At 46.6% G+C, this 22,272-nt stretch overlaps 1 protein-coding gene across 3 annotated transcripts in view; it reads left to right on the top strand.

Annotated features, from left to right (window-relative positions):
* LOC119456229 (isatin hydrolase) overlaps positions 1–22,272 on the top strand; it is a 343,203-nt gene that overhangs the window by 266,108 nt on the left and 54,823 nt on the right. For 2 of the 3 annotated variants that reach the window (XM_049669614.1, XM_037717878.2), the window contains one exon: positions 13,543–13,621. The exons of the other annotated variant lie outside the window; for it this stretch is intronic. The gene's annotated coding sequence lies outside the window, so the exon portion shown is untranslated. The remainder of the gene's footprint in view (positions 1–13,542; positions 13,622–22,272) is intronic. 3 annotated transcript variants of the gene reach the window in all.

Here is a 22,272-nt window from a genome sequence, read left to right as displayed (position 1 = left end):
AGCGCTCCGTCGCGGAGCAAGTTGCCCCAAATCGCCCAGTGGAACATGCGATCTTGCTCTGGATCCGCCAGTGGAATTCAAATTCTCGGCCGCGGAGCAAAAAAACTTGCTCCAGATCCGCCAGTGGAATTTACTATAAGTCTAACAAGGTTCCTTTAAACATCGGTTGCACGTGGGACGGCATCGACAACCTTTTCGAGCCAGCCGTCAACTGGGTTGAGTGAAGCATAATTTTTTTTTCTAGATTGCTCGAAACGGGTAATTTATGCCCTTCCACGTGTAACCGTTATGTTTAAAGGAAACTTGTTTGAGTTTGGTGATGTTAGCATTCCGCTCTGAAGGCTGTCGCGTGTGTGTTCGTATAGGTTGGTGAAATCCTTTAGCTGTGGTTTGGTTTATAATTTCACGCTACTGTCACGTGGCGGCTGTCGGTTCTGTATAAATGCGTGTTGCCTCAATAAATGTTTCTGGCCGCTGCCGTTCGAAGATGATGAATCAGCAACTCGCCCAAATAATTACCTTTGAGGCTAGCATTACCTAAGTAGATCACACGCGTATATAGACGTGCCGCCTATAGTAATATTGCCCACTGAAAGTAATCTTCCGGAAAACGTCCGCGGAAAGTGTACGTCTTTGACGGAACCAGGAACAGCACGCGTTAGAGCAGAACTACCGTCGCCTACCCATCGATGGTGGCTTAGCGGGTATGTCGTCACCACTATGGCGGGAGTTGGTGAGTTTGATTACCTGACGCTGGAGCCTCATTCCGATATCGATGCCCCAGAACGAACAACAAAAAAGCTAAAAGAGAAAGAAAGAAAAGGAAGACGCCCATTCGTATACTGAGATATTGCTGTAAATCAAACAGCCTAGGCGTTCGGCATTGTATATTCAATAGAGCTATCCGCCATAAATTTCCTAATAGCCGAGGCCTCACTTTGGGCTGAAAATTATTCAGTCAGTATACGCACAGTGGCGGTATCACGGCCGAGTAAGAGCCGCAGAACATGGCGGTAGATACAAGAACATGGGGAAACACGGATTAGACAAGGGTTGTTGAACAAGTCCGTGCATGGACTTAAAAAAATTGCTGTGGTTTAGCTTTGGTTAACCCTGGTTGATAGCGGAAGCATCACTGCCCTGGCTAGGCCCATTATCGAGCTTTGGCAGAGGTGTGGCTTCGCAATGATATAAAGACATGTTTGCAATGAATGCAGTGTTTATTCATCATTTTTTATGCCTATGAAGACGCTGCAGGGATCAGTAAAGTAGTGAGACTTGGTTGCAACTCGCAGCCGGGCCCAACTCTACTCGGGCAACGGTGGCAATGTCTCCTTTCAGGGCTCCGTAAAGGCCAAAATATAGTCCGACGTAGCGTGAACGCAATCCCACGTTATGTCACGTTGGCGAGAACAACAGCGGCTATAGTTCGACCGATGGTTCGACGTACTGGCGCCGCCAACAACGTAACTGGACGCGCGGCCAATACGCTCCGACGCGCCCGGCGTCTCATGACGCTCGCCCGCGTGCCGATGGACTATAGACGCGCCTTAATGCTCTCTTGTAGCTTGACCTCTAGCTCTCAAGGTGAAAACTGCTGAGTCACCGTCGGCTCCCCGAGCTAGCGTAATGAATCTTTCGCTTCAAAAGATGGAAAAGCACAGAATAACACTACAGTTATGGATAAAAGAGAGGAAGGGGTGGCGCTAAACAAGAGACATTAGCGTTTATGGAATACAGCGGAAAATAAGATAGAGAAATGTACACTATTGCGTTTCGCGCTGAGTACTCGGACTCACGTACGCTCATGCTTGTGGGCGCGTTTAAGTGTGGTGTTTATCTATAATAGCCTGATGAGCATTGGAAAAGCAGGCGCCCGTGCAGGCCAGCCACCATGCGCCCGATGTAGTACATATGCAGAGGCAGTGACGGCGGTGGCACGGCGGGAAGTGGTCGTTTGGCCCGGCGTCTGATTCAATTTCCCTGCGACGATGGCGGCGATGACGGCGCGTCCAATGATCGGACTTCAAGGCACGCTCTTGACAAACACAGCGCCCTCAGCGTTGCGTTACAGGCTCGGAATAGATCTTTTTTTCGGTCGTCCCGCGTACTGCTTATGCCAGAAGCAAAGAGCGAAGAAAGGTCACCATGTCAGGCTGTCGCGCATCGCGGTAGCTGAATGAATGCGTTCCGCTCCTGGGCACAAGGTCGTGGGAGCGTGCGACCTCGGACACGCCACCAACATTCTTGTGAAGGGCAAGTGCGAAAGAACGCCAAGGTGGCTACAGGAATTACCCTAGAACCTCGATATACTAGAGAGTCAGTCAATCAGCCTTGCAGCCGCAGCACGACGTAGTACGACAGACGGAAAATCTTTCCGCTCAAACGACAGCCGGAGCCTTTCTGTCTCTCCGTGATTGCAATATGGAAGCCTACCGATTCGCCCAACATATTCAGTTCTATTAGGTCACTCGGTCCGTCGGGACAGCAGTCATGATCTATAGTGGTCAGGACGTCCGACTAGGCGGCGATACGTTTAATACCCACCGCCGTATATCTACCGGCAAACTTAGGTATATACAGGCGTTTCCCGGCCTTGCGGCTTGACTTTCTTTCAGGGGTCTGCGTCTGGGTGACTCCTGCACCTTCCACCTCCGCGGCGTTTGGCAAACCCAGTTTCGAGCAACCCTCAACATAGATAGGTGGTTCATGTACTTATATAGTTTTTCACGTAGTGCTTTGATGGTCACGTTCATAGCAAGGACTCTTCCATGTGAAGTTCACCTATTAAGGGTTGCTTCATTTTCGTAACGGCCGACAGCGCGCTTACACCATTTTTACCAGAAGGCAACCGGCGGCAGCTCTGGTCTGGCTCCCACAACCGCGGAGGATGCTTCACTTCAAAGCCGTCTGTGGTTGGACAAGAGGCGCCCAGATATTACGGAAAGAGACCCCTTCCGAGATTTGAACTCAAGCAACCGAGCACCAGGCTGGGGAACATCTGTTCCCATTAGAAAACCGGTGGGTTGCCGGTGATACGCGAACTCGAACTCAGTACCTTAGTAGACAAGGTGGATGCTCTACCACGAGGTTACCACGAAACGATGGCCACCACGGCGGACGGTCGGTCTTCCTCTGTGCCTCTTGTGTCACACTAGCACATACACATTACGGATCATTGGCCAAGAATGGGCGCATATTCAGCGGCACATACCTAATGAGCCAAGAATGGGTAGCCCAAATCAAAGAAACCGTTTAATTAATGCGCAGTTTCATTAGGAAGTATGTGTTCTTTAGAGATACTTATGAGCAGACATAATATACACAGGCTTTACGTCGTATTGTATTGTGTTATTAAGCAGAAGACAGTTGGGGTCACTTGGCCAGTTCCGTGCTATATGCGCCGGTTCGCTGTGTCTTCGGCGAGACAGCTCGGAAGGAGGCGAAACCCAGGATAGCGGGCAAATAAAGCTTCGCTTCAGAAATGGATCGACACAGCAAACTCAATTTAGAGCTCGTATCGACTGTCGTAGTAAAATGCATACGTTCTGCGGTTGTTTGGATTTCTGCTGTTAGTGTCGGATTGTTCTCGTAGGATGCACCCAAATATATTTTGACATCAAAGTTTTCAATGTTTGGCACACCACTTGAGACTAAAACCTGACCACTTTGTGTGGTGAACTTCGGCGTGCAAAAAAAAAAAAAAGAAGACGAAGAAGAAGAAACGAACTTAGCCACAAAGCAAGCGATTTCGTGCATAAATAATTACCGATGTATATATAGTGACACCAGGTGGATAAGATTAACCAGGTGCATCCACTATTTTCATAGCCCCTGTGTCGCTTTGAGAGGTTAAACTCCTTCAACCAGGGCGATAAAGTGCGACAGTGTTCCGAAAACTTCTGGGCAAAGGCGCACAGGTCACCTGTCCGCGTACTTGTAAAAGAAAAAAAAAAGAAAAAAGCGGTATGGACACAAATTAACTATTCGCACTACTGTGGACATATGCTTCCCCATAGTCTATGCAAAGGTATACGTATTCTCAGTACCGTTGCGCACCGTGCTGTGAGCGTATATTTATAATATTGAATGTTACGTGCCCGAATTACTATTAGCGTAATTAACATCGAATTCGGGATCTTCTATGCCTTCAGAAGTGATTCGCCGGTTCTTTCAACCATATAGCCATATTCCCCCCTCCATTCCTCTGACGGCCTTTCAACGCACTTGCAAAACCCTTGCCAGCTTGTCCAAACGTTATGCGATTGCGCTACAGTACCCGCAATGTTCGTCGAAAGGCACTTCAATGGAATTCAACAGCTAAGCGATCCGAACCTTCCGGCGTCATAAACGATGGGCCGTTCAGAAGGAAGAGCACGTTGCGAGAGTTATGGCATACTTCGTCTACCGGATCGAGTGGACGAAGTGTTCCGGGAACACATAAAGTGTAAATCTTGACGTGCGCTGTCCGCACGCACGCCCTTCAGACTCCGGACTCGATACACGCAACGCGACCGATGAACGGCGAAAGCACTTTTCCGCACGTTTCGTCACAGTCAGCTGGAAAGAACATCGAGGACACCGCCTCTTTTGAGGATTGGTGGTGACGTGGGTCAAATCGCCGTAAGCAGTCTTTTAAAACTTCAAGGTATTAGGGGAACTAAAGTATTAAAGTATCAATATTTTCAAGTATTCAGGTCATAGCATTGCCTTGTCATCAAGCTCCCACGCACTTTTTCTCTCTCTCTTCTTTTATCGCAGAAACCAGTTTACGACTAGTTTCCCCGCAAACTTCAGCTATCAATATAACGTAAGCTACGGCACTATGCCACATATCAGCGCGTAACCTGCACGATCTGCACAAAGGGTAGCCATTTCTTACTTTTGCCCCCTCTCCCGGAAGCGAACGCTGTTGTAAGCTTTCGATACCACTTCTCATCGCAGCAGCAAAGTTCGGGCGTTGTCTCGGCTTTCTTCTCGAGATGGGTTCTCGATGTCGAGGCCTAAGCGTGCGAAAATAACTTGCATTCCGGGACGTTATACTAAAGGATACTGGTGGTGCAGCACGCGTGCGAGAATTTAACAATGCCAAACCACGTATTGAAATCGTACTTCATAGTACATCACAGAACTCCCCGTTTGCCAAGTCGTGGTTAGGCAAGGCCTCCGATCTCTTACAAAGGGGGTGGGAAGCAGAGGGAGCCCCCCCCCCCCCCTCCTCCCTCTGCTATGCTGTTGTTTTGGGCGAGTAATCATTGACAATGATTTATTGTACCCGATCAGAACGAGGCGCTGTTAGTCAGCGTCGTTCGACATTGGACTTGAGGACAATCGCGCGGCGCAGCACACGTGCGCTGTTTTTTTTTTTTTTTTTTTTTCGCCTCTCGAGGACAACCTCTGCTCGTCGAGCAAGGCCAGAGTGAGAGATGTTCTTCGCGGGCTACTACTGCTACTACTACTAAAAGGATCGCCAAGACCGGCCGGGAAGGGAATGCGTGCGCGCCATGGTCTTTCTCGTTCGGAGACACAAGTAGATGAAATATTAAGAGCCGGCCCCGACCGAGTACACAGGAGACGCTCGGCTGCCTGTGGACGATGATGGGTACTTGGTGCACCGGTGACCGCGAATGAAACAAAAGACGGGAAAGACAAAACAAGAAAAAAAAAAGAAAACGAATGGCGAAATAAAGTAGCTCGAGCCGTGACTCCTCGCCTGAGTGCGCACCTCGAGAAGCAACCGGCGCATGAGGAAGTGATACCCGCTCGTGCGGTGGAGGACGCCATACGTAGAACTACACCTCCCGTTTCTTACTTCTCTCTTTATTTTTATATTTCTTCCTTTGTATCTGTTCATTATTTGGTGCGTGTTTCACGCGTGTGGCTTTATATGCTGTATATACGGCGAGACGTGCAAGGCGGCGAGACGCTCCCGGTACGAATAACGTTCGCGAGTGTGTAGCGCTCGCTGTTCAATATTAAAAAAAAAAAGGCTTTCAAACGTGCCAACGCAATGCTGTAAATAGTGGCACACCCAACGATGCACGACGGGCAGGTGGCCAGAGGCTTTCGTCACCGACGCGCTATTGAGTGAAAACCCCCACAGATCATGGGTTAGTTCCTTGTCCGGCCGGCGTGAACGCACGCTGTGCAACAGCGATCATAAATGTTGACGTCATCCGCCCCCCCCCCCCCCCCCCCTACTAGCGACACCTTCACTTTTCCTATCACGGTGCAACGAAGTGGCGCATTAAGAAGGAAAGCTTTGTGAGATGTCTGTCAGCTTACAAGGGAACGAAAGAGAGCAGTAGGCTCTGCGTTATAAAATCCTATCAAAAAGATATATGCGTGTATACGTCATCTAATCAACACCGTGTAGGGCAGCGAAAGCTCTGGTTTGCGTGAGCCAACCAGGAACCGAATTAACAAAACCTTCTTACGCTGAAGTTGTTCGTAAGAGAAAATTTCAGCCATTCCTGATGCTGGACATAGTATTAGCGAAGGCGGTTGGCCAATGGCAGAGAGTACTTACGAAAGAAAAAGTTTGTGAATTCGACCCCAGAAAACAGAATCGGAGGTAGGGCTATGTCCTCCATTGCCCGTCTCTGATTGGGATATCTCCTCCAGTGCCCGTCTCTGACCTACGCGCGATGCAGACTGAATGGAGGTGTTACGGATGGATTAGTAAACGTGATGTCGCACTCCCTTTTACCAGGTCTAAATACCTACGACAAAGAGAGAGAGGGATATAAGGAAGGCAGGGATGTTAACCAGTCAAGAGTCCGGTTGGCTACTCTACGCTGGGGAAGGGAGAAGGGGAAAGAAAGAAGGGAGAGAGAGAGAGAGCGATAGGGTGGGGGTATGGAGACGTGCACGGACCGTACTGCAGAGTCAAAGGCGCTCGTACAAACCAGACGCTCTCAGAAAGCACAAAAGTGCCTTCACTGCCTTCTGAGCCGATGATCGGTGGGGACGGTATTCTAGTATAATCTGATCGCTCAGAGGACGATCATCTGGTTTCCTGAAGGCGTTAATCATAGATTGTCTTTCTGCTTCAAATTGTACACGAGGACAGCGCCACAATAAGTGGTCAATGTTCTCCTCGCATCTGCAGACATCACATGCAGGACTGTCAGCCATTCCAATTAGTGTTGAATAAGCTTTTGTAAAGGCAACTCCCAACCACAACCGACACAGAAGAGACGCCTCGCGTCGGTGCAGTCCGGCCGGAGGTCCGAGTTGTAGCGAAGGGTTTAGTCTTTGCAGTCCGGTGAGCCTTGCATGTGCAGTATTCCACTCAGCTAACGAGAGTGTGCGTGCTAAAATGCGAAGCTGTCTCGCAGCGTTGGTCCCTGAGAGAGGAATGGGGACGCGGTGGTCTTCTTCGTTTGACGTGCGAGCTAGGATTCACAATGGCAGTACCTTTTACGCGCTCTATGACCTGCGCGGAGACGGTGCCAATAATTTTCCAATTGAAGAATGACGTAGTCGTCAAAAGCGCATAGATGCCAGCACAGTGACAGCGTAGGATCAGACAAAAACGATTCCTTTACTTTAAATGTTAATCGCCGGTGCACGTTTCACTTCTGGTTACCTGGTATTCTATGAGAGCGGGCCTGCGGACAACGCAGAACCGGTGACGACAGAAACAAGAGGTACCCATGCAGCGAGGGACATCGCTAAGAGCGTGGGAATAGGAGAGAGAGAGAGAGATCCATGATGGCAAAGAGTGCCAAACACTTGCCTAAGGTCTAACAACTCTGCTAACGAGATTAGGCACAACCCCGTAGGTGGTGGCTTAAGTTCAGTTGTAACCTCATTGGCTAAGGGTATGTCGATGCGGACCAGCACTTGCCACCTCTCCTGTTTTATTGTTTGCTGAAATGTATTGAAGGCAGTATGGAAACCGATTCCTTTCAGTCTAGGCTGTAATCACTAAACCGATAGATCAGTAAGACTTCGTACGAAGCAACGCTAGGTCTGGGCGGTGACTACTTGGTGGTCGAACAGAGGAGACTAGGTTAGTCGTATGTAGGAACAGTTGTCCTATAGCTCTAACTTATGAAAAGTAGAAGAGTATAATTCGCTGTTTACTTGTCTGTTTTTCATCAGTGTTCTTCAGCAAACTCTGCATTTGACTGTGTAAATACGTTCGCTGCAATATATCTCCAAGTTTTGTTACCTCCAACCTGCCTCCTGCTTAATCAACGCCGATTATCACCTTGAAGAGACTTGATCAATTTCAAGTAAGAACAAACTTTACGTAAAGGTTAACGAAAGGGCCGGAAATGTCTGGTTGGAAGTAATGAAAAACAGCTGGTGGTGTTTTTCGTTGTAAAGCGAATATGTTTTTATTATTCTTTTTTCTTCCTCTTTCACTCGTTGTCGGGGTTGGTCGGTGGTTGGTATAGTCGCTGTACTCGGCAAGGAAAGCGTTTCTTTGTTCGTTCGTTCACTCTCGCATTCATTCCCTCGGGCTTTCACCTTACATTGGAAATAATCGTCAATGGTTTGTGCACAGTTTTCTTATGTAGGTTCCGTTAGTGATTTCTGCCGGGAACCAATTAATTAAGACGCTAGGTACAAAAAACCCTCGAACGACCATTAGAGCACACCTGTGGTTTCTGTTCTTAATCACGGTTACTTCGCATACTGAAAAGAACGCCGAATATAGTGTCTATAGGCTCGTGTCTACACAAGGCATAGATCCCACCTAGCGGCAAAACAAAATACATGGAACATTTCCTCACAGCAGTAGCTATGTAGTAAACTACAAGCTTTCATTTTTAAATGTAGGTGTATTTTACCGAGTCTATGTGTAAGCAGGAGCACCTTATGGCAGGTTCGACACCCGCTATATTGCAACCTGTACGAATATTTACGCAAGATGTCGCATGGAAGAGGCTGCACAAGAACAACGTCGAACAAAATAGAACATATATGCGCAATACTATATACACACATGTTCGGCTATCCCGAAGCATTTGCTTTTACGTGCCCTCACACCGCCCCCCCCTCCCCACCCCTCTTACGACAGTTGACTACTTAAACCAATCTCCTAGTTACGTCATAGTTGCATGTCCTCAAGTATGCGCATGTTTTAGACTTCTGGATGCATGCCAACGAACCTTCGCCCCCTTTTTTCTTGTGCACAGAAAAGGGGATTGAGAAAGGTGATACAGAAATATGAGAAACGTGAGAAACGTGACAAAACTGGATAAAACTGCTTAACAAAGGGTAATGATATAAAGCTTGATATAGGCAAGCGATGAAAATCGAAAGCTGTCCGCCAACTTCCTGTCTCAATGTTTTCGTGCCAAAGACGGACCTCTTTGCGTAAGCGCTAGTTTATTCTTCCTCCGCCGTAGCGAGAAAAAAAAAGAATGTTTTTAACTGACTCGTGATTTTTTTTTCTCTTTTTTTTTCGCTATTAGATTAGTTTCGCTGCTTATTATCTTCGATCTACCCGCCGTGGTTGCTCAGTGGCTATGGTGTTGGGCTGCTGAGCACGAGGTCGCGGGATCGCATCCCGGCCACGGCGGCCGCATTTCGATGGGAGCGAAATGCGAAAACACCCGTGTACTTAGATTTAGGTGCACGTTAAAGAACCCAGGTGGTCTAAATTTCCGGAGTCCTCCACTACGGCGTGCCTCATAATCAGAACTGGTTTTGGCACGTAAAACCCCATAATTTAATTTTTTTTTTATTATCTTCGATGTTGTGACCTTTTAACGGCGCCACTTCTATAACCCCGCTTTCGCTATGAGGTGCTTAAGAAGAACATGCTGCTAGGCTATCTTGGTGCATGCTAATAAATTACTACTATTTTTATTGTTATTTGACTTCAACCCATATATACACTTGACAGGAAAGAGAAAGCGAGGACCAGGCTGGCAACTGCCACCGGGAGGGGCACAACGCCTGTCTACTCATAAATTACTATACCTCAGCGCAAAAAACACACTCGGTCACTAAGAAAGAGATACACACGTGGGACAGGCGTTGCTTACATCTTTCCTTGCGATATCCGGGTTTTTGCGATCGTCTAGTAATTCATTTGGCGTGCAAACTTTAACCGTGGTCAAGGTTCTTGCTTCATGGTTGTGACCCGGGCAAGCCAAAACATGCTCTCGCGGCACTTCGCAGCGTTGCTGTCGACAATAACGCCATTGAGTGTCTCTGAATGGTAATCTCGTATTATATCAGTTTAACGTTTGACTTTGTGCATGTCCATCTTAACTTGCACCCGCATCCTTTTAAGCGAAACTTCTCTTTCTACTATCCTGGGTGGCTTGCGCGGTCGAGAGATCGTGGGTAAGGCTGAGCATATATAAAGGCCAGAGGTCAGAGGACAGAAGCGCCTTCGCAAAGTCAAGAAGAATCATCTTGACGGGTAGATACGTATTCGCTGTGCCGTAAAACGCGGTGCCGAACACGAGAGCAGTTACATGCGTGTTACCGTGAATCCAAGCGAAACAACTTCTGCAGTGGGAGAAGAACGTGAACATTTCCTATAGTTGGAAATAAAATGTGCCTTAGCATTAAGTTTAAACGTTTTAACAAAGCTTCGCTTAACGGATATTCCTAACAAGTGCGTTGGATCTCTCATATTTTTTCGTCGTGCACGTATTGATATTGGATGGCGTGTACTGCTGTGCTATAGTAAGATGCGGTCCGTATAAAGTTAGACTTTTGTAGGCTACAGGTGTATCCCGCAGAGTTGGGTTTAAAGTATACCTTCCAACTTATGAACTTTAACATTCGCAAAATTGCCGCGGATTTCTTTCAAGTTTGCCCTCAGCCCACGCCTTTCGTGATGTACACATTTATTAACAACTATTTACCATTTGACGCCACACACAACACGCATTATTCTCATTAATCATGGTGTCACGGCCGCTAAAAACTGTTTTTATCGCACGGCCTCATGACTAAACCTAATTATTTTAAGTTTAATTTAATTTTGAGTTTACCTCTCCTTCCTTTATTCATTTTTCTTTATTTTATATGTCTTTTACACCGGCGAACACATGCTGGTACCATGGCAGACTGCAATTTCGCGACGAATCATACAATAAGACAAATGAAAGGTTGCCTTGATCGAGGCAGGCTGACGTTTGTTTCAACGAAACGAGTGAGGCTAAACGTAAATGATAAATTGCGTGATGAACTCCGTTCATCGAAACGGTATACCGTCCTACTCATGGCTCAACAATTTAGCAGCCTTGGACATTCACTTGCTCAGGGGCACGGACCACTTCTTGGTTAGGAGGAGGAGGAAAGAAAGAGAGAAGGCAGGGATGTTAACCAAGAATGTGTTTGGTTGGCTACCCTACACTGGGGGACGGGAAAGGGGAAGTAGAAAGATGAAATAGAGGGAGGGGGAGGGGGAGAGGCAGCTTCTTGGGCAAATTTCCGTCATAATATATAGCCTGAATGAAACCTGGGTAACGTATACTAATGTCACAGTCAACCATTTTAACGTTATATGTAGCGTATTGAATCGTAGTCGTTTCTCTTTTTTTTTTTTCTGTAATTTTTTCTTAGAAATATACGCACGCACGCGAGAATCCGTCGGTCCATGCTTCTGTCCGCGTTTGGTGCGCCTACCTTTTTATACCATGCTCTTTTTTTTTTGCTTGATTATTATTATTATGCACATTTCTATTTTCTCGATAAGCGAAATGCATGGAGTAACCAGAAGTATGCTGCTTCTAACCTCTCCTGTCAGTTACCCTTACCTGCATATACATTGTCACCAGTGGTTAGAATGCATACTAACGTCTTACCAGAAGAGCTCGAACCTAAAGTTATCTGATGCTTACCAGATACAGAATTTTCAACGCATAAAAGATAAATACGCTTTGCTCGTTAACGACGCCTACTAATTACGTGCAGAGCTTTTAACGCGACAGTACTAAGGGCCCCGTGTCGCAGAAAATCCTGTGTCAGCGTCCGCCGCTGGCGGCGTTGTCCGTCAGAAAAAATAATTCCGAACCACAACCGCGCAGGCCCTCCGCCTGGCACAGAGGCATTACAGAACTAATTGAATTTCTGAAAGTAAAACGCGTAAAAAGTTTGGAAAGTCTGACTTACACGCAACCTGCAAACATGACAGCGTCGGATTTGAATTTGAATATACGCGAAAATAATTTTATATACGAGAAAACATAATTCTAGCTGTTACGCGGAAACTCAAACGCAAACCTCCTTTTCCTTGCTTACGGGGGTATGCATCATTGATGAGTCACTGCTTGTAGGAGGAGGAGGAAAAACATTTATTGATAAAAAAGAAAGAAACTGCTTGTAGCCTCTGCCTTACGGGGGTACGAGTCTGCCCTGCACTGTCGCCGGGATCGGCCCACCATTGTTTTTTATCGGGCCCCGTATCGCAGAAAATATGGTGTCGGTTTCGGCGTCAACGGCGCCCGATAACGCTATCGCGTTCCACTCTAGCGTCCTCCAAGTTTTTTTCTGATATAACTTCCTCTTTTTGTTCATGTCGAACTTTACAGTATATAGACACAAAGCATATCCGATAAAGAACAGTCAATGGTTGGAGAGTTCTTCCGTGTTTCATCTCAGTCATGCAGCAGTGCTGTTGTGGGAAACCTTTAACACCCTCGCACCATTTCACGTGCCAAGCGCAAGTACCCTTGCACTAACAGTTTGGTTTTGTCCTTAAGGAACATCCTGGCACTTGCATTTTATTCGCGGAGTTTCCTTGTGTCCTAATTCTTAACATCGTGTTCATTTTTTTCTTTTCATTTGCAAGTACGCGCACGTTTTGAACACAGCCGTCAGGGTCGCGCTTCCCAATGAGGAGGATGATTAGTATGAAATGTTGTTCACATCTTCGTATGTTCACAGCGTTCTGCGAACTACAACTAACGCTCCAAAATCAAAACTCAGCCTTTATCTCACACAATGCTTTAAAAAATTATTCACTTAGTAATAATTGATGAATCGTGATTGATGACTCATCTCTCATAGATGGCTCATCTATAGTCAACGTAACGCTTCCATGTACTATTTTATAATAGGCGAATCATTATCGCAGTGTCATACACGATGTTTCTTCATTTGGAGATACGTTGCTTACGTATGTTAAAACATCATCATGCCAATGACAATTCAGACGAAGCAACCCCAAAATGCAGACAAGATAGAAACGAGCACAGCACTGACTTGCAGTCATTACTCATTGCTATATGACTTAGCTGCTGCGACCACGCGTGATTTGGTATTCAAACTAACTTAGGTCATACATTAACCAAACCTGCATACGGTGCAAATGAAACGGATGCTGACAGCTTTGGCACGTGCTAGTATGATGAACCGCGACTCTGCCTTCACGAGATGTTATGTACGTGTTCGCAACTTTCGCAATCATCTCTCAATTTGTGGGCTTACTCTGCCTCGCCTATTGCTGTTACCTAACATTATTCAAACTGAGACGTGCAAGCGCCCTTAAAGCAGCGTTTAACCAAGTAACTGCCATGCCGATTTTTTTCTTTCTTAGCGACGTCCTGTATGTTCACGCAGGAAGGCGTTGGTGCCCCGACCGGTTTGAATGGTGTAATGAAGACGACGAAGACACGTCGGATAAAATGCAGCGTTGCGAGTGAGTGTCTACGTCGCTTCCTCGTGTTTGCTTTTCTTTTTCGTAGGTCGTGCTGAATTACAATGTAATCGTTAGCCTTAATGCCTTGAAATTTTATTTTGAAGTGGAGACACAAGTGCGATATCACCCTAATTGCCCATACACGAGCAGTACAGATAGATAGATAGATAGATAGATAGATAGATAGATAGATAGATAGATAGATAGATAGATAGATAGATAGATAGATAGATAGATAGATAGATAGATAGATAGATAGATAGATAGATAGATAGATAGATAGATAGATAGATAGATAGATAGATAGATAGATAGATAGATAGATAGATAGATAGATAGATAGATAGATAGATAGATAGATAGATAGATAGATAGATAGATAGATAGATAGATACATGGTGCACCATGTATTTCAGAGGCCACAAGCAGGCGCCACAAGCAGGCGCCACTAGATGGTGCCGAGTGTTCTTAGGGGAGTTTCGCTGCATTACATGCCTCATACATAACTCGTTTCAACGGCGGCCATACATTGTGCCACTATACTGATTCAATGCTTAACGCATTACCGCCGCCAGTCATCGTGAGATGGGTTCTGACGATGTTTTTTAGTTATTTATTTTCGTGTTCCTTTTAGTGAACAATATCATCACTGGTAACTCTTTTTGAAGTAGCAAGCCGAACATGCAGCAGAGCTGACAACTTCAGGTTTTTTTTTGTTTTTTTTTTATATATAATCTCATTCGGTGCCCGAAGAGGCATCTCGTTATCCCTGCGTTTGAACATAAAGCTCGCAAAGGAAAATTAGGGACGCGTTACCAATCTGCCTAAGACCTCATGTACAAATCGCTAGAGCCTCAGTTGCCTCCATCGCATGCTGTAATCTCAATCGCGTCCTTGTCCTTGCATATAATATCGTAATTTAAGTAGGCAACAACCTTTTGCGTTACAACCCAGGACGAGCGGGCAGAGCTACGTAATATTGGTGAAGAAACCGTGCTCTAACCATCAAAGCAAAACTGCGCAACATTATGTGGGCTGCGGCCGCCGACAATGGCGTACACGATCTTCGTATAATTTTCATTATACTGACCAACCCGGTAAGTGTACCACCATCGGCGCTGTATGCGTCAGCACGCTAATTTGTGGCACGGCGCCGAATCGTTATGGCAACTACCTGGCTAAATGCTGCTTGAGGGTGCTTGAACGCTGGAGAGGGAATAATCTTGAGTAATAGCAAGAATACACCGAACAATTTTCGATTGAGCTTACCGACGCGCGCTGTGTCTACATAGTGCGAGATGCGCTTCGTCTACCGGCGCCATTATCTGCCTCGGTGGCTGAGTGGTTACGGCGTTCAGCTCCTGAGCGTGAGTTCACTATAGTTCGATGCCTGGCCGCGGAAGGCTGGTTCCGATGAGGGCGGAACTTAAGAAACGCTTGTGTTTAAGGCCTGGATGGGACTTCTAGTAGCCAACTTAATCCACATTCTTTCACTGCAGCGTCTCTCGTAACTCCTGCGTTGTATTGGGATGCTGAAACCCGCCAGCGGTAACATTACCTGAAAATGAAATCTCGAAACGATGCCAAGAGAATTGTCCACTTCTGTTTTGTCGGTTTTAGTGTTAACTTGCCCCATGCTTCGTATACGGCTGTTCCTTCTCGGCATTGCCACTCTCCTAATAAAAAAATCACCGCATACCCACGAAGGGAATCATGGTGAGTGGGACGAAGCACTGGGGATCGTTATACCGTAAAATCACCCGTGACATTGCCCCACTCGCGCATTTAAATGCGGCACAACGCGGTTAACAGTATATACAATGTGTTTTATTGCTCATAACGCGTGTATCGTGTTGAGTTCCGGGTTGCATTTCGATTTCATTATTACTGCTTTATGGTCGGTGAAATGCAGAGCCAGCGGTTCTTCTAGCGGATACATCCTAAAGTTTGCAAAGACGAGGTATATGCACGTTCCCCTCGTGGTCGTGGGTTGCTTGTAGTCGTAAGAGATGCACCGCAAGAGAGCAGCTTGTTGTCGGCGTTGCCGCTTTGCCGCCGCTTCCCTCGCTCTCGCCTCTGGGGTAGCTTGCTGTCGGCGTTGCCGGCGAGCCGCCGCTTCCCGCGCCCTCCGATCCGGGTCCGCTTGGCGTTTTATTGCGATAGCAATTATATGGACACTCAAAAGCAGGTTTCTGCCGTCGGCGTCGCCGTCGCCGTCGCCGTGAGGTTCCGTATGACGTCAATGGAGATGAAATCGTCGCCGCGCGCCGAACGCTGTATGTGCGAGTGAAAGGGCGCGAGGGACGCGCGCTTTCACGGGGAGTGAACGCACGGCGGAGAACAAACGCGCGTTCTGCGCTGTGCTCCCTTAAGGGCTGTAGAAGTAGGCGTCTCTTTCCTCCTCTACAATCACCATATATGTAGAGCACACGTGCCTTCTTCCGACGCGCGAAAGGACGTGGGGGAGGGGGAGGGAAGGGAGGCGACGTTTAGCTGCGGCACCAAGTGCCTATTTATATGAGAGGCTCCGGCAACAGTCACCAACGCCGCACGCATTTTGAGCGAACGCGGGCAAAACGCCGACGGCGTCGACAACAGTTCTGCGTGTTGCCGGTGCTGCTGCATGTCCAAGTTTATACAGCTGATAAAGCTGCTATCATTACTCCGTATAGCTCTCTTCAAATTTGCTATCGCAATTGATGCTTCGCCTTTCAGGTGAAACTGCGACAGCTTTTTTGTTGCTCTGCCGATGCTTCCCGCGCCCTCGCCGCCGGAGTAGCTTGCTGTCTGTGTAGATGCTGAGCCGCAGCATGCCGCGCCTTACGTTCATCCATGGCAGAAAGAGATTGTGTGGTCTGGAACGCGTCATACTAAGCAGCGCCATCTCGTGTATAGACGTTGAGCCGCTGCATGCAACGTTTCATCCATGACAGACAGATGTCGTGGCAGTCGATTTGAGCACGGACGACGGCGCCCCATACACAGCAGCGCCATCTCGTGTATAGACGTTGAGCAACGTTCATCCATGACAGACAGATGGCGTGGCAGTCGATGTGAGCACGGACGACGCCGGACGGACAAGGCTAGACCCTAAGGAGCTTTGCCCTAAAATCGGCACCGTGTAAATTCTTCTGTCTGTAGATAGAATCTGTCATCTTTGCGCGAGTTCGTGACCGTTTGTGCGATTTTGTGCGAGTTCGTGGCGTTGAAAGGAACGCTATAGCAAAACAAATAGAAATCCAGCCAGCAGCAGCAGCAGCAGCAGCAGCACAGCAGCAGCAGCAGCAGCAGCAGCAGCAGCAGCAGCAGCAGCAGCAGCAGCAGCAGCAGCCTATATTTACGTCCACTGCAGGGCGAAGGCCTCTCCCTGCGATCTCCAACTACCCCTGTCTTGCGCTAGCCTATTCCAAATTGCGCCTGCAAACTTCCTAACTTCATCATCCCACCTGGTTTTCTGCCGTCCTCGACTGTGCTTCCCTTCTCTTGGTATCCATTCTGTAAACCCTAATGGTCCACCCGTTATCCATCCTACGCATTACATGAGCTTCCCAGCTCCATTTTTTTAAATGTCAACTAGAATATCGGCTATCCCCGTTTGTTCTCTGATCCACACTGCTCTCTTCCTGTCTTTTAACGTTACTCCTAAGATTTTTGGTTCCATCGCTCTTTGTGCGGTCCTTAACTTGTTCTCGAGCTTCTTTGTTAACCTCCAAGTTTCTGCCCCATATGTTAGCACTGGTAGAATGCAATGATTGCACACTTTTCTTTTCAGCGACAGTGGTAAGCTCCCAGTCAGGATTTGGCAATCCTGCCGTATGCACTCCAACCCAATTTTATTCTTCTGTAAATTTCTTTCTCATGATCAGGGTCCCCTGTGAGTAATTGACCGAGATAAACGTACTCTTTTACAGACTCTATAAGGCTGACTGGCGATCCTGAATTCTTGTTCCCTTGCCAGGCTATTGAACAATATCTTTGTCTTCTGCATATTCATCTTCAGCCCATTCTTACACTTTCTCGATTAAGGTCCTCAATCATAGAGAAGATAAGCCTTCCCAATGTATGACCGCCTCACGGATGTCGAAGCGGCTCAAATTTATACGGGTCCGCTGCCTCGGATGATACGCTGTTGCAGCAATTTTGGAGGCTAGATACCGAGGCTAACTTCACAGAACACCGTGGGCGCATCAACAGCACACTGCAGGGCTCCTATACGAGAGCTGGGCCGAGCCAAGGTGGTTCACTGACCTGCAGATCGTTGACCTACAGATTGATATCATTAGGATTCATGCATATGTTCCCAGGATAATTGTTGTTCTGAGACACAGTTGGTCAGAAAAAAATATCAAGTGCGTTTAAATATAAGCGGGGAAAGTACCTCACTTGATGAACACCGCGCGTCAGAGGTTGTGGGCTGTTCGTCACTTGTCCGATGCAAACTTTGATGCTGTGATAAAAGTCTGCGCACAATAGTGAGTTAATGGTCATGTATTCCCGCAGCTTCGAGAGTTGAGGCAATAACTTCTTGGAGAAAATAGTCAAAATTATTCTTGAATGTCTAGAAACAGCCCGCCAGAAACGATGAAACAGATATATATATATATATATATATCCGAACTTGATTCTGCAGCTATACATTATACGTCAGCACGCATGTCATACATGACGTACATGACATCGATGGTATACGTTGACGTAATATTTCGCGCTTACGATAATTCTCCTCAAAGTAACATTTTCTTCAGCATGATTCAAGGAACAAAAATCTGAATGCGATTTGAAAAGACACGCCAAAGAGTTGTGGGTCTGTCCACAGTTTTCTCTCTATGTTAATTACACCTTGACAAAGGTAAAAATTTTAAAAAAAGCGTGGCACGAGAAACACCCATGTGGCTTATAACCAGTGCGTTCCCACAACGCATGCATTATGACGTCATTTTAATTTCAGCCTCTCGAACTCCGCCTCATGACGCGAACGCACTGCCACGTAAGCACATCTTGATTTGATTTATTTGGTAATACTGAAAATATTGGCAACTTTCGTCGCCGGCTTTTTCACAACATTTGACTGTTGCTAACGAATATACTGGAATGACACGAAGAAATATGTACGCACAATGACGAGCACTTGGCGTCAGCGCGCTTCAATGGATGAGCTATGTATACCGGACGCGACATAACATTTAGTACGTTGTGCGCATAAGTGCACTATGCACCGAACCCCGCTTGATATGGCAAGTGAAGCACATCCGTTCTGTGAGATGTAAATAAAAACACGAAGCATCCTGCCAACTACATAGCAAAGTATCTCAACACACGGGTTTCCCTGACAAAGGGAAACCACAGCTCTGCAACAGGTGTCGCATGTGACTTGTGACTTCATTATAACCCGCCACGCAGAACGATATGTTACGGCGAGAGCATGACATTTGGGAAAGAAAAAGAAGTGGGCGTTCCATCATCTGTTTGCAGGTGACACGGGTGATGTCGCACGCCAATCGTATGTATGCACGCGGCTTCCAGGCAGCTTTCGAAACGCATTGGCCACGCCATCTCGCCTGCGCGCCACCTGTGGCGTATCCTCCATGCCGGCTTCACCCTCGCCAGATGCACAAGTTTGCATTCTTTCCTCCAAGGACGCTCAGGCGCCGTCATGCTTAACAAGGTCACGCTCACTGCACATCATCGCCTTCTTTGTGTGCGAGTTCTTGGCAATCGGAATGTTTCCTGCACATTCCTTCGAGTGTTGCGGAGGTAGTTTCAAAACAGCGACAAGCATGAGCTTTTCTTTGCACAAGTAAACAGGAAGATTGACACGGGACTTCGCGCTAACGCTAATGGTCTTTAATTTTTTTATTTTTTAGGATGAAGCAATTCATCCGTGGAACTTAGGCTTAACTACGGTCTAACGCTCACGCTGTTACTCAACCGCTGCTTCCACGTGTTTGCATATAAATGAGCGCGTGCTTGACACGACCGACTTTCCCGAGAGTTTCGGATGTAGTAGGTAAATGATTCCTGTCTGACAGCGCGAAAGGAGGGTGCACATTTCATGAGGGAGATAAAGAAGCTGTAATATATGCGGAGTATGTCAGCCACGCGGTAACGGGCGCTGGGGTTCAGGCCTATGAATGTCAGCAACGATATTAACATACGCAAAAAAAAAAAAGTAGCCGGGAATGGCCTGCCACTAAGCTGTCTGGCAGAGTATCTGCAATTAAAGCAAGTTCTTCCTTCTAATTGTTTTATTGAAAAGGGATTGAAGGCGGAGTAGGCGCTTCTGCCACTACCACTTACAACTTACAACGTCACTGCATGACCTCATTCTCTTTCGGTATTGGCCTCTTCGCCGTCTAGCAGTAACAGCCCTCACCAGGAAGAACTCAGCTCTTTTGCAGCAGCGGGCACCAAGGCCAGCTCAGAAAGATAAGATGCGGCCGACAGTTCCATGCGGCAAACACTTATGAATTGTTACTCAAGCTCAAGGATCCAAAAGAGAAACGTATTCTTAAAATACTTTTTAGTGGACACAGAGTTACATCAGCGCTTGTGGTAGGTAATCGTGACCACCTGTGTACGAAGGGACGTGCTTATACTGTGTACTGTGGGTGCAACTTGAACAAATGTGTGTGTTTGGACCTAACATCCGTTTAGTACGTGGACTCTTGCACCCATGCTTGAGGACTTCAAAGATTATATACAGGGTGATAATTTTTTCAGTTCTACAGAATGTTTAGAAATCGCTTGGGGCAGCTAGCATAATTCTAGTCATTGAGCTGGATTATCCAATGAAGCTGACATTACTTGCACGATCAATCGAAACACATATTCCACTAATAAACAGAAATTTACTACTTAACTTCTTATTTAATTACTTTACTGCATATATTGTAATTTGTGAATTGTAGCCGGTAAGCTTGCAAGGTGCACATAGAATAAGTTTCCAGGATGACGCTAGTTTCGAGATATGCGCCATAAAACTCGCGGTAAAATGCACTGTTGTTCCACTTACTTTTCCACTACTTTGTTTCACTTGTTCCACTGGAAGAACCGTGTAATTTGGCGCACACTTTGGCAATGAATATGTCGAAACTGGTGTGATCTTGAAAATTCCTTCCAAGTGAATACACCTTGCTCACCGGCTACAGTTTGTGAATTGCAATACTTGTGCCGTAAAGTAATTAATTAAGAAGTTAATTAGTGAATATTTCTTAATTTGCTTATTATGTGTTTCGATTACTTGTACAAATGTCCGCCTCTGTGAATAATCCAGTTAATTTTTAAAAATTCTGAAAAATTAAAAATTATTACCACATGTATTATTCGGTCAGCGGCATGGACAGACCTCAGGTGAACTCTCCGTTGCGGCGTTCTTATTTTTATTAATTTGATCGTTTATTTTCGTTTTTTCCGTCAGTTATTTGTTTTAATATTATCAGTTATCTTATTATTATTATTCTTTATTGTTGTATAAACGGAGAAACTGTGCAGCCGAGGCACACTTTGCCGAAGTCTCTCAACGGCAACACATGTGTAACTAACCGCCTTAAGGGAAGCGTCGGCTTTGGCTTGGGAAAGCCTCCCTGTCGGTATTATAACGCGTGCGGAGCTCAAGAATTTGAGGACATGGTAAATATCTTTGCGCAAGTAGGTGCGCAATTTAGGCGATTCTTGAAATCATCAGCGTAACAAACATATCCTATATTAGTGTCTCACATATTAAGTTTCTGTGGTTTTGTGTGCCCTAATGGCGCTTTTTTACGCTCTGGTAGCTTTTGTTTCAGAGATTCCCTATAGTATCACTTCCCTGTAATTTCTAATACTGTTAACCAAACTCTAACCACTGCCGCTAGATGAAACAAGACTAGACGGTTGGAGCGGCCGTGCTACAACCGCCACTGCCAAACCTCTTGAACGCCACCGAAAACGTGTAGCGCGTGCGCGAAATAAGTTACATCTGCGCTTGAACGCGCGAAGGCTGGGCATGCGCGCTATTCTATACTGGAGTCTTCCTTCTCAAAGTGGACGCCGTCTATCCCTTCTTTACTGTATTTAAGCTTCTCAAAGGCGCCACAGGCGCCGACGTCATGGATGCATCGGCTTTTGCTATCTTATGTGGAACTCCAACACAACATAGATTGTCGCGTGTCGTCTTGCATTTTCTCGCCTGCTCACCGCAAGACGTCTTTATAAGAAACAATATTACTATTATTGTTGTTTGGTTTGCACACACATATACACACAAGGACACGAAGGAAATAGGGAGGGAGCAAGCTGACAACTGCCACCGAGAGGGGCACGTAACGCCTGCCTACTGTTTCAGGAAGAGGGAATAGAGGAAATGAAAATAGGAGGAAAGAAAAGAGGAAATAAAGAAATGACGGATACATAGACAGGACAAAAAAAAAATGTCAATAAACGGGAGGCCAAGTCAGTATCCTTCAGAAATGTTAGCAGGGCTCGATGGGCCTGGTCACGTCAAGCAGCGCCCCCACTTGGAAACAGGCAATCGTCAAGGGTCGCACATTGCAGTCCAATAAGTATATATTGCTTAATTAGCAATGCGCTGCGCAACGAATGCGGGCCACTCGAAAACGAGATGTTCAAGTGTCTCACAGAAGCCACAAAACGTACGCGACGGGCTGTCCACA

The sequence above is a fragment of the Dermacentor silvarum genome, chromosome 6 (assembly GCF_013339745.2).
Source record: "Dermacentor silvarum isolate Dsil-2018 chromosome 6, BIME_Dsil_1.4, whole genome shotgun sequence".
In the NCBI taxonomy this organism is placed as follows: Eukaryota; Metazoa; Arthropoda; class Arachnida; order Ixodida; family Ixodidae; genus Dermacentor; species Dermacentor silvarum.
Note: the sequence above shows the minus strand (reverse complement) of the source record. Positions and strands in the feature narration are given on the sequence as shown.